The sequence below is a fragment of the Pyrus communis genome, chromosome 13, assembly GCF_963583255.1.
Source record: "Pyrus communis chromosome 13, drPyrComm1.1, whole genome shotgun sequence".
NCBI lineage: Eukaryota > Viridiplantae > Streptophyta > Magnoliopsida > Rosales > Rosaceae > Pyrus > Pyrus communis.
The window spans coordinates 21,418,518-21,431,732 of record NC_084815.1 but is presented as its reverse complement, the minus strand read 5'-3'; the positions used below and the strand labels follow the sequence as shown (position 1 = coordinate 21,431,732).

Here is a 13,215-nt window from a genome sequence, read left to right as displayed (position 1 = left end):
AAATAAGTGTAAGCTTATACTTAAAAAATACATAATTTCATTGGATACAGAAGCTGCAAAATAGAATGACATACATTATTAATCAAATATTTCTACTTTACAATAAGTAGATTACAGTGAAATTATACACTTAAATGTCTTTAACTACTTGTAGAGTTGACAACATGATTTCGTTACATAATGAGATAGATACAAATAGGAGATATACCCACGAAGCTGGGGATTTGGTGCATTCATATTCCCTTTAAAATAAATCCTCAGTATTTCCAAGCATTGCAAGCTGCCAAACAAAAAACACAACAATAAACTCAAACCTACACAAATTTTGAAATTAAAAAAATATTGAATTCAAACTTATAAACTCAAACATACATAAATTTTGAAATTAAAAAAATATTGAATTCAAATTGAGTTTGGGTTGGAACCTCACCTTGTTTTGATATGGCCCATTCATTGTCCTGGCCCAGAGCCCAAAAGAAGAATCCCCCCAAGCCTAACGACTTCGCAAACCGGACCTTCACGTCCACGGATCGGACACCCATCATACCCCATCCAAGAGCTACCCGAATAAGAATAGTAAGACGCTGATTCGGCATCAAACACAACTGTTAAATTGGTTCTCTTGTTAAAATGAACCATTTGATGATAAACCAAAACACCATCCCTAGGGCCCACACCCAAAGCCGGTGCCCCGATCCCGTTCACTTTCGAGTCCTTGAGCGTCCAAGTCCGCCCGTACAAAGGCAGACCCACGATGAGATTTTTGGGTGGGACACCGGCTTCGGATTTGGATCCTATTTGAGGTAATTGGTCGGGATCCTTCTAACCAGTGTTAGTGGACCGTTGGATTTTTATCCAACGGTTAGAATTATTATAACTTTTAGAGGGCTCCCCTTTTTGTAGCCGTTGGATAAAAATCCAACAATCCACTAACACTAGTCAGAAGGATCCCAACCAGTTACCTCGGAGATGATCCAAATCCACCGGCTTCAATCCACGACCGGATTCTGTAACGAGTACTAATATTACTGTCGGGATCATCCAACGCAGCTTTCATCCCCGCGAAATTTTCCCATGACCCATGATAATCATAGCACATTGGGCTGGCCCAATCCAAATATTTACTTATTGCCCCGACCGGATACGATATCTGACCGCCGTAAAAAGTAAATTTTGATGCGTAATATACCGCGGAGGTTAAAAGTAAACGGGGCTTCCCGCTAACTCTAGCTTCATTATCTAGAGCCTTTCTCCATTCCTTGTACAACAAGGCAAGATTTGACATTTCCGCGGCATCCTTAGGAAATACCCAGACCAAGTCAACGCCGTGGAATCAGTATTTCCGAGCCACCTGAATTGTGCATTGTTATCACCGCCTCCTATGGACAGGAGTGTGGTGACAGGCGGGTTTTTGGTCCGGAGCGCTTTGATGCATTCGGGTATTCTCGCTTGGTCGAATTGGGTGACGTAGAGTTTGTAAGTGGAGGGTTCGGGTTGGAGGAAAGCATAGTAGATGTGGGTGAAGTATTGGGTGGCTATAGAGGATGGTGAGAACGAACTAGGTGATGGGAAATAGGCTGCTCTGATTCCTTTTCCAGATGGATAAAAATGATCCGAACTCGAACCCGAGCCGGAAGAAAGCACTGTGTGGAAGATTACAAGGATGAAAAAAGGCATCAGTTTTGGGGTACCCATTGCCCTACTTCTGAGGTACAGTATTCGGAAATGGTCGGCTTAATTGGGGTTGTTAGGTTTTGATTAGGGTTTTTCCTTTTTTTTTTTTTTTATAGAGGAGGGAGGAAGCCAGAAATGCGAATGCTAAGGAAATATTATCGACCAAGTTTTCAACATTTGGTTTTGTGTTTGGAAATTTGTGGTTGAAGTTTCAGCCTGGATACATGTTAAACTAAATTAGCAGCTAGGGTTTGAATATGGGAAACTAAATTAGCGGCTAGGGTTTGAAATTTGGAGGAGGAACATATACAGCCAAATTAATCTACAGAAATCGTGGCAAGAAAAATAGAAGTTTCTGCAGACAAATTGCTCGTGTCTCTATCTATAGCTGGTCTTAAGTTTCATTCAACTTCATGAGAGGAGAACTTGTATACAAGCTGCTGTACGCCTTCTCATCTACGATGCATGGATACGGACACAGATACGAAAATACGACATGACATGGGGATACATCAAATTTTTAAAAACGAAAACACAATACGACAAGGATACGACAATTAAATATATATATAAATATATGCAACACATTATGAAATAAGCATTCAAAATTATTACTCAAGTTCAAATTTATTTCAATAAACTCCAAAAAGTTAATAAAAAGATGATCCATCCAACAACCAACTAGTCTTCAAACTTGAAAAAGTAGACAGAACATCCAAATGAAAATTGAAAATAGAAAGTCTCATTCAACTTCCACATTCACGACGTCTCCTCCACTAACCAAAGTAGTCTTCAATAATGGTTCATCAGGTGAAAGGTTAACTAGCAATTTCAAGCATCCTGACACTTTCTTCACTCAAGTTATCAAGGTCATCTCCTCCAACATCCCACAATTGAGTAATACTTTCTTTGTAGGTTGAGCTATTCCTTGATAAAGACGAAGATTATTATGCACAAATACCAAATCCTCGGCTCTTTGTGGGGTAATCTTGTTCTTTCTCAGAGAATGAATAAAACTTTATGTACTCCAATTTCTTTCACAACAAGAGGAGGAACAAAGTTGTCAAGTAGCTCCAACGCTATGGAATGGAGACTAGGTGTAGAAGCTCCATAGACAATCCACCACATCACTGGTTCCTAATGAAACCTATCATTCATAGAATCAATAGCTCCAAATTATTCAAGCACATAGAGAAAGAGGCATACTCCACATTGATATTTCTTCTAATTTCCTCATTGAAAAAGTATCTCTCAAAGCACTTTTTCCCTTCAGTTGTAAGCTCAACATCTTGGCGTGAAGCAACACGACTAGTGTCTTCCTGAAGCCATTCTCAACTATAATACCTAAAATAAAAGAAATAGCACTTTGAAAATATCTCATAGAGCTAAAGATAAATTTAAAAGAATTTACAAGGAAATTAGCAAAATCATTACCTTGGATTTAACGAATGTCCTAAACAGTGAAGTGGCATGTTACTTTTAGTCAATCGCTCCAATAAAATACGATACACTGCATAAAGAAAACTGTTATTTTCATGAAATGCCTTGCACTTATTCCTATAGATAGTAGCTTTCACCTTTTTAATCATAGCATCCCACCACTCATACACCAAGTGAAGACAAGGTTTATTTGTGTTAGCCATTTTAGAATCTCATATATTGGAGTTGTAAAGAAAATAATATAATCAATCTTCTCCCAAAAATACTCTTCCAATATCTTTTGCTTCACCATCATTGTTTTAACCAAATCATTTTCTTTGTACAAAGCCCAATATGGACTAATCACCATTTGTTGTAAACCTTCCTTTACTTCCTTAAACTTCTAAGCATCACAAGTGTGGAAGCAAATCTGAAAAATTTTAAAATTAGGACAGCTCATAATTGAACAAGAAAATTAGGACATCTCAACAATGGACAGCAACTTTAGTTTGCAATGTTCATTAAACATAGGCAATCTCATGTTATGGTTAATAATAAAAAAATTTATGAACTAAGCATCACTAGCAATAGTTGAAATCCACTTGCATTTATCATACCAAACATTTTGTTTCGGTGAGCATATACTCTTCAAAGTAAGATTAAGAGTGTGAACAACACAGGGTGTCCAAAAGATCTTGAGATTGTGGGCTTCAATAAGTAACCCAGCAGCTTTACAATATTTTCATAACCAATTTCTTTAATAGCAAGTTGGCAATATAATGCTTGTCTTATTCACCTTCACAGTTAATTGCCCTTAAGAACATAGCCCGCTTTCACAAGTTGTCATAATATTAATAAGTGGTCTCCCTTTTGCATCAGTCCACCCATCACTGCACAGACTTACACTTTTAGTGCTCCATGTGAGCTTGATTGGTTGGAGGCACCACTCAATGTGACTCTTCTTTTGTTGCAGAAGAGTAGTTCTGAGTGCATTGTAACCTAGTGGAACATACACTGAAAGTGTAGAAGCACGCAAATATAAGTTACGATAGTGCGAATTTCTTGCAAGGTTAAATGATAAGCCACTTGTGTAAAACATCCTTGCAATTTCAACATCACATTGTTCTCAAGCCTCCTTGTTAAAAGCTTTACTGAGAGGCCCACTTGTTCCATTTCTCTTCTTTGGATCAAGATTCACTTCAGGTAGATCATAACCAAAAGAACCAGTATTGGGCAAAGAAACATGCATAAGAGCAGAACCCTTCAACTTACATTGGCACTTTAGAACTAACTTTTCATTTCTAGAAGAGTTTCATTAGTAACCTTGTTGCAAGACACGATCTCATTTCCAAACATTCTTAACTAATGAAACTTGACCCTAGAGTAGAATATATAAAAATATTATGAGAGATAAAAAAAAAAAAAAAAACGCATCAAGAAAGCATATATAAGAATATTATAATCTAAATTACTCCGGTCTACCATACAATAATATTATTACAATATGCAAAAGCAGAAAAGGAAAAGAGGGCTTTTCGTTCAAAGATGGGTTTTGGCCTCAGAAAAGCAAAATGGGAATCAGATTATGCATCGAATGGAGAATCACCGAATCAGTAAAGCAAAGGAATCAGATCAGGAAAACATCGAAATTATTATCAAAATGAAAACGAAAGCTTAAGGAAAGCATGGAATTCGAAACCCAACTCTTACCGGCAGTTGTAAAAGATACGACGCAGTAGTTGCAGACGGAGACGACAGATTAGTTGCAGGTGACAGTTAATGGTGAAAGTCTCTCCCAAGGAGTGATTTTTGAGATTCGAGTTGGGAAAAATAGGTAGATCCCAAATTTTGTACACAAAATCGTTTTGATTTTTTTTTTTTTTTTTGTTAAAGAATCATTTCAATTTAGTAACCTCCAATTAATCACGATTTTATGCAAATTAGTGTAATTATTTTTTACTTATTTTTTCTAATTATCCTCTGATTTTACTTTGAAACGTATCTCAAAAGTAGGATACTCATATCTCGACACTAGAATATGCGTATCCCATTAGTCAACAACGTATCCGCGTACTCCATTACGTATCGGGTGCTTTTCCTCTACGTATCCATATCCCCGCTTGTCAAATATGAAATACGTTAGCTTTTTCCCGTGTTCATGCATCGTAGCTTCTCATAAAGGGTGAGACTTATGTATATACATAACGCTCACGGGCGGAAGTCTACTCCACCCCTTGTGAGGAAGCTGCCACACTCCACTTCTTGTGAAAGGATTGCCATATACTAAAATGTCTTTGTAATAGGTGAAACTTAAAAATAAATAGAAAAAGTTGGACTTTGCTTTCAATCCAATTCAGATAATTCTTCGAAGGGTCATGTTCCATGTTCTTAATTATGGGGTAGCCACTAATTTTTCTCATCATTTAAAGCACACACTCGTGATCTCCTGCACCCATGAAATTGTTGACGTCCTCGTAAGACCACATCCATATGAAATTGATCAAGTCAATTTTCATATATTGTATAAGTATACGTCCATAGGGTCATTGTAGATACATTTAGTGGTGAATGGCGGAGAAAGCAACCAACGAAGACTTTGGATGCACATAATTACTTTTTAATGCTTTTAAATTTTAATCTAGACTGTTTATTTTAGGGTTCAATGGATTAGGGCTGAGTTCAATATCATTCGGTTTGGTTTTTGGCAAAACCGAAAACTGAACCTAAGTTACTGATCAGTTTGGTTCAGTTCGATTTTCTGTTAGTTTTCTTCAATTCAGTTTTTGGTCGGTTCTATTTTTTTCAGTTCGGTTCAATTTTTTATTTTTTTTTTCCAAAGTAAGAAAAATTCTCAAGATCAATATAAAAACAAGCATTCCAACTTGAATCAAAGACATTAAAATCAAAGTTCAAACATTCAAAGTTCAACCATAATCATGTCTTTCAAAGGGTTTAAATTGAGCATTGATCGGAAGCAGAAACATTTAACTTAGAAAATCTGCAACATATTGAGATGAAGTTTTCAAAAATTAGTACTTTGGTCTAATGGTATTCAACTTCTCTTGTAAGTGAGAGGTATTAGGTTCGATTCTCGCCAAAGATGAATTTGAACCACATTATTGCTAGTCCATTGTAAGGCTCAGCCCATCCTCTTGCCTACATTTAAAAAAAATAAATAAATAAAAAATTAGACTTCAATAACCTTGGACTTTTTAAGTCCCCCATAGCTTACAATTTCTACCCCTTTGGTAAGTGCCTTCACATTGAAATTTGCAAATTAAAACTACCTCTAAAAGATAATTACTGGAAGTTTCATTTCATCTTCTCTCGGATAAAATATTTAGACTATTAAATGAGAGTTTTGATCATCAGAAGCACGAATGAATATACATTACTCATCATCTTCATCCTTATCTTGTGGATGGTTGGTAGGTTTGTCTTATTCGGTTTTTTGTTTTTTGTTGATTTCAATACTCTTTTTTAACTTTGTGCATTCTCTGTTAGTCTTGACCGTTAATTTTAATTTAATTGTTTAATTTAACAGCTACAAACAAAAAGAATGTGTAAAAAGTATTTCCCTTTTTTTGTTTAATACAAGTGATAACGAGAAAAGGCAACTTGCACTCAGGACCTCACATACATGAAAGAATGCTATCAACCACTAAGCAACACACACACAATCCGGTCTTTTAAGTTCCTTGTACAGAAATTCCAGAGATACGTGGATTGTATGCTTGAAAATTAGTCGAACATGCACATTGACATGCTTGGAAGTTTAAATCGAGTAAGTGGCTTGCAGAATGGTCTCAAAGCCAAATGGACTTGCAAATGAGGCAACAAGTTGAAACACTAACTACCCAAGAATGATAAAACTTCCACAGGTACAAAATTATTAACAAAGTTATATTCGGCACTAATCGGGCAGCGGGTAGAGTCTAGTGCCTAAGCGTCTAGGTGAGACCTAATTTTAACAAAAATTATTAAAACATATGAATAAATGTCTACTAGATTAAAAAATAATAATAATAACATAATTGTATTGTATTGTAATATATAAATTGAAAAATATAATGACATGTAAATTTTAAATACCAGAACATATTGAAAATGTGAAAAGAAGCATATAGTGAGTGTTAATCCAACTAGCTATCATAAAAGTCTCTTACAATTTATTAGAAAATAAAATACAAAATGAAAGATAAAATTTATGTCTAAGTAAGAATCATGACCTAAGCTTTAGACGGATGCCTAAAGTAGGTCTAGACGTCATTTCTTATTTTTTAAATGCTTATACATTACCGTGACGTTGCCCAACTGCCTAACCGGTGCTTTTAAGAACACTGACTATAAAACATATATAGCTATCATCATATAAGAAGTGGAGGAGGTGCAGAGCCTGCCTGTGACTTGGTTGGGTTTTTAATGGGTGAAGGCGGCGACGATTTAAGGATTAATCTTAGGCTGCGCCGGACGGGCACAGTTTTCTTGCTAACAATCTCACTTTGGCAACCAAACTTCCCTTCTTTTCTTCTAATCATCGTCGTCGAGCCATCTCCACAGTCAACCTGCAATAAAGTATTCTTCTCGTTGCCTTCAGCCACAAGAAAATCGCAGCAAGAAAGAAAATTGTCAGTTGCAAGAAATTATCCTTGAAAACTTATATTAAAGCTGAAAAACGCCAACAAGAAAAACATCATTACCATGAGGAAGTGATGAAGAAGTTGCAGGAAAAACACCGAGAAGAAGATACAATGCTGCAACAACTAAAACCAACTTTGCTAGAAAACTGCTCATCTTTGTAAATTGCAGGAACAAGAACTTGATGAAGCCTTCAGTATGAACTTATTTGTAGCGAATCTAGCGATCCTATTTAAGGAGATTGATGACCCTGAAAGCAAGCAGACTCGTTGCGAAATGACACTGAAATATATTATAATTATTGTTTTTTTGCTTAATTTAATGAGAATTTGATACAAATTGCATTGTTTAAGGTTTATGTTTAAGATTATGGAGTTGACATCTACTTTCACAAACGTTTACTACTCACGTTGCTTTCTAGGAAGGCAATATCAGTCACCATAGCGACACAATTTGACTTTGGATTTTTTACTTAAATTTAAATACAACTGGCACAACTGAAACGACAAAAACCAGCCCATTTGTGTGAAAATTCTGAAAACCTTGGCTTTTGACGAAGAAGCTGCAGGTGGTTAATTATATGTATTGTTCTCGAAAGCTTTAATGTCTAGAACCAATTCATATGCAGCTTGTGAAGCCAAAAATAATCAAGAAAAATATGGATGGGACACGTAGATTTTTGGGTAAAAAAGATAAGATTACCTTCGAGGCACATCGGGATTTCTATGCATAAGCAGTGGGCAATCATCCCTCAATCAAGTCAAAAGTACCCAAAATAAGTATTTATTCAAAACATATTTCATCTATCCTCATCAAATCTTCTCCACAAGGTAACCCCAAATCATTCATTTCTAATTATATTAATTAGCTAATTAATTGATTTATTACCTAATTAATTTATTAATTAGCTAACAAATCATGAATCTCATCCAAAAAACCATCTAAGTAGCCGATCCTCTTCCTCCCAAAGGGGCCGGCCGGCCACACCCCTATATAAACACCCTCATTTTCTCCAAAACCTAAGTTCTACACTCGTAAAATTCTCCAAATTCTTTAAACATTTTTCCCTCAAAATTCTAACTTTGGCATCGGAGGTTCTTCAGTCAAAGCCCACCCCCCCCCCTAAAAATCGTTGTGGGCGCTTGAGACTCTTGGCCTTAACCTAAGGTGTTATTTGTTTTGTAGGTGCAATTTTATTCAAAATCAAGGAGGAAGAAATTTGTATCCACAAATTGGTGCTTTCATTGAGAGTTTGATTCACACGTTCGAAGAAGACTCTCACATTCAAAGTTTCTTGTTTCTCGTTCGTTCGTAAATTTTTCATACCTTCTTATCCCTACAATTTTTTAATTCTCTGAATAGAGGTGAGGAAAAAAAATACAATGATGGGAAATTTGGAAACCATGACGAACGGAACTTCCTACATTCAAAGATCCAGATCAAATGATGGAGGACAAGACGTAACCCTACCACAACGATCCATGAGGTTCAAAGCGATGGCAAGAGGATCAACTTTGCCACTACAGAGCACCACCACCATGGCAACCACGGGGACCACTGTGGCAGAGGGGAGTGGGCCAGCTTCATGGCAGCAAGCCCACGGTAAGCAGCGAGTAGCGAGGCAACCACAAGCCTAGGCCCACATCACTTTGAAATAGCCCAAGCCGCAACCCTAACAGCGCAGGCCCAAGCCTCGTCCACTTGGCGCACGACCCAATCTGCAACCCACGCTGCAAGGCAGCTGAACCAGGCCCAAGGTGAGCTGGCATGAGCCACTACCTCAGCAGCGCAGGCCGAAACAGCTGCGGCAAGAAAAACAGCCTAACACGCTCCCAAGCCCAACATGCACGCACGTCGCAGCCCACTCTAGTGGTGTCCCAAGCAGCCCAAGCCGATCTAAGACCAGTTCAACCATCCCAGCTCCAAATTTCTATGTCAACAATTGAACCAGGGGCATTTTCACCCAATTTTTCCAGTGATTTGACATTTCCCAACTAAAATCTCACACCCAGAGTCTACCATACTTCCACTACTCAAGGAGACGTATTCCGTCCAAGCTCTTCTAACCCGAATGAAGAACAACACTTGTCTCAACAAGTCATAAAGTTGATAAGCGCCCTCGCACAGCAGACGACCTTAGTAAATCAGCTCTTGCAGCATACCGAAATGCAACATACCCCTGACGAGGTGTCCCAAAGTAAGACAAAGGCCGACAAAAAACTCTCTAGTAGCGTTCCGACAAGCAGTTACTCGACCAGCCACAAATCGATCGTTCCAAGAGTGTACACTCCCAACTAGGCCCCCGAGATAGCGTATATTCTCGTCTTAGCCCGCAAAGGAGTGTGCATTTCAGTTAGGCCCACAAACAAACATACACTCACGGTTAAGGCCACACTCCGATAATCAACATAACCAACCTTTCAGGCAAAATGTTCATTCGCGGCAAAGCCCGCAAGGACCATCATCCACCTCACATCGAAGTAGGCAGCATAGTGAACGAAGAGAAGCAGTCACTCAATCTAGCTAAAGTTCAACCAGCAGCCTGTGAATTACCCGTTCGTCTGCTAGGAACATAACATATGCACCGCAACCGCGGTATAGATGAGCCGAACACATGGAAAAACAGCCTAGACCAACAGGTCACGACTGGGAGCAGCCGAAAGCTCCACTACCCCAACAAAGGCATATTCAAGAAAAAGTAAAGAGGCTCATGACCAAGCGATTGCGCGATTTCCAACGCAACAAAGCTACTGACGAGGCGGTCCGACGAGACATAACCAACATAATCGGGTCACCTTTCATTGACAAGATCAAGCAGACAAAACTATCCCACATAGGTTGTCGGATACAAAGATTACTTCTGTTCCAACAAATGCAGCAGCTCAGCCTAATGGCTTGTCGAGGGTAAATGAGTACCAGAATGACACATCAGCCCAACTACCAAAAATCGAGGGCAGGCCTTGTTCTTAACACTCTAGACGATTCAATACTGAAGCAACACATCACCAGTAACTGAGCATCATGGACTTAGTGGTCCAATTTCTCCTACTGCCCACAACCTGACCCAAGACAACCTCAACTTTGCTTTCACAGTTATACCTACCTGTTCCACGGCTCCCAACATCCATTGATCTATCATCATAGCTTATAACTGTGATAATCTTGCACCACGGCTCCTAGCCGTGCCGATCTTGCCCTATGGCTCGAGCTAACCAAGGCTCAAAATGGAACACGACGAAACACCTAATGATGATGCAATAATTCTGGGAACAACTCACTGCGCTTACACCCTTACGTGGGTTCCACAAGCAGTTCGCCAAACAAGACCTCGCAGGCTGAGGATTATTTCAGTTGTCCAGCAGTGCAACTTTCCTCAGCTGCATTCACGACAATGACTTCCATGTTCTCCAATGCGAGAGGGTAAACCAATCCTTTGACACTCATTTGGATCTGCTCTCAAGTACGAGAAGATAAACTAATTGATTTCCAATGCGAGAGGGTAAACCAATTCTCCAACACCCATATAAGTCTGCTCTCCAGTGCGAACGGATAAACTAATTGTTTTCCAGTGCGATAGCGTAAACCAATTCCCCGACACCCATATAGGTTTGCTCTCCAATACAAGAAGATAAACTAATTGTTTTCCAGTGCAAAAGGGTAAACTGATTCCCCGACACCCAAAAGGGTTTGCTCTCTAGTGCAAGAGGATAAAGTAATTACTCTCCAGTGCGATAGGGTAAACTAATTCCCCGACACCCATATGGGTTTGCTCTCCAGTGCAAGAGGATAAACTAATTGATCTCCAGTGCGATAGGGTAAACCAATTCTCCAACACCCATATGGGTCTACTCTCTAATACGAAAGGTTAAATTAATCACTCTCTAATGCGAGAGGGTAAACCAATTCCCTAACACCCATATGGGTAAGCTTTCCAGTGCGAGGGGGTAAACCAATTGCTCTCCAATGCGAGAGGGTAAACTAATTGCTCTCCAATGCGAAAGGGAAAACTAATTCCCCGACACCCATCTAGGTAAGCTCTCCAGTGCAAGAAGGCTGAATAACTCAAAAGATCGAATGCTTGAAGACCAATTAGGCAGTAAATGGTCAGGGGCAGCAGCCACTTTGCACTCAACTGTTCGCTCATCCGACACTTCATCTTCAGCAACTCCAATCTTGGCAGCTCTATCTACGACTGCTAAGAAATCAAGCTCAAACAGTTTCCTCATTTTTGGCAAGCAGCCCATGCCACGCCACTTCCTCGGCCCATGCCGAGCTAGTCCTTGGCTTCAATCAAGCCGAGTAGCACAAGCACTGGCCCCTGCCACGCCACCTCCTTAGCCCATGCCAAACCGACTCTTTGCCTTTGCTAACCGACGTGCCGCACCACCCCTACGGCTGCCCATGGCAACACCACCTAAGAAGAAGACAAGGAGAATTAAGTTTTTCTTACATCGGTGCGGTGAGGAGAAGACAAAAAAAATTCAGCGAAAGACGGTTTTTTGCACGGGCAAGCAAAGAATAGTGCTAGGGGAGGAAGAACAAATATCCTTTGGTTTTCTCTCTTTCTTGTAGGGACAGATAATTGCCCTCCAAATTTGATTTAATCCCATACTTAAGGTAAGCTTAAATAGGCTTGGGAGACGATTTATTTCCCTTTCGTAGAAGAATCTAATTCCAAGTCCAAGTGAGAATCTGCATTAAAGCTGGAGATTTCTACACCTGCTGCCCTTTCCTGCAAGCAACCTAGTAGGTGTGGGGGCATTTGTGAAGCCAAAAATAATCAAGAAAAATATGGAGGCAAAACATGGATTTTTGGGTTAAAAAGACAAGATTGCCCTCGAGGCATACCAAGATTTCTACGCTGAAGCAATGGGCAATCATCCCTCAATCAAGTCAAAAGTGCCCAAAATAGGTATTTTTTCAAAACCTATTTCATCCATCCTCATCAAATCTTCTCCACAGGGTAACCCCCAAATCAGTCATTTCTAATTATATTAATTAACTAATTAATTGATTTATTACCTAATTAGTTTATTAATTAGCTAACAAATCATGAATCTCACCCAAAAAACCATCCAAATGGCCGGTCTTCCTCCTCCCAAAAGGGCCGGACACACCCCTATATAAACACTCTCATTTTCTCCAAAACCTAAGTTCTACACTCTTGCAAAATTCTCCAAATTCTCTAAACACTTTTCCCTCAAAATTCTAACGTGAGGCTCTTGACCTTGACCTAAGGTGTTATTTGTTTTGCAGGTGCAATTTTGTCCAAAATCAAGGAGGAAGAAATTTGCATCCACACAACTCTCTTGTATTTTAAGAGAAATACTTTTTGCAAGATGTATAAATTCTTTTTCAAAGACCGACATGTCGGGAAAATTAGCCTCTGCTGTGTTTAATTTTGATCCCATTTGTTAATACGATTGATTATTTTAGGATATAGAATAGTGCTTTTAGAGGTTCATTTTTAGGTTTTGAGTATCA

At 39.0% G+C, this 13,215-nt stretch overlaps 1 pseudogene; it reads right to left on the bottom strand.

Moving 5' to 3' along the window:
• Positions 1 to 257: 257 nt before the first annotated feature.
• On the bottom strand, positions 258 to 1,695 carry LOC137712353 (class V chitinase CHIT5a-like; annotated as a pseudogene).
• Between the last annotated feature and the right edge of the window lie 11,520 nt (positions 1,696 to 13,215).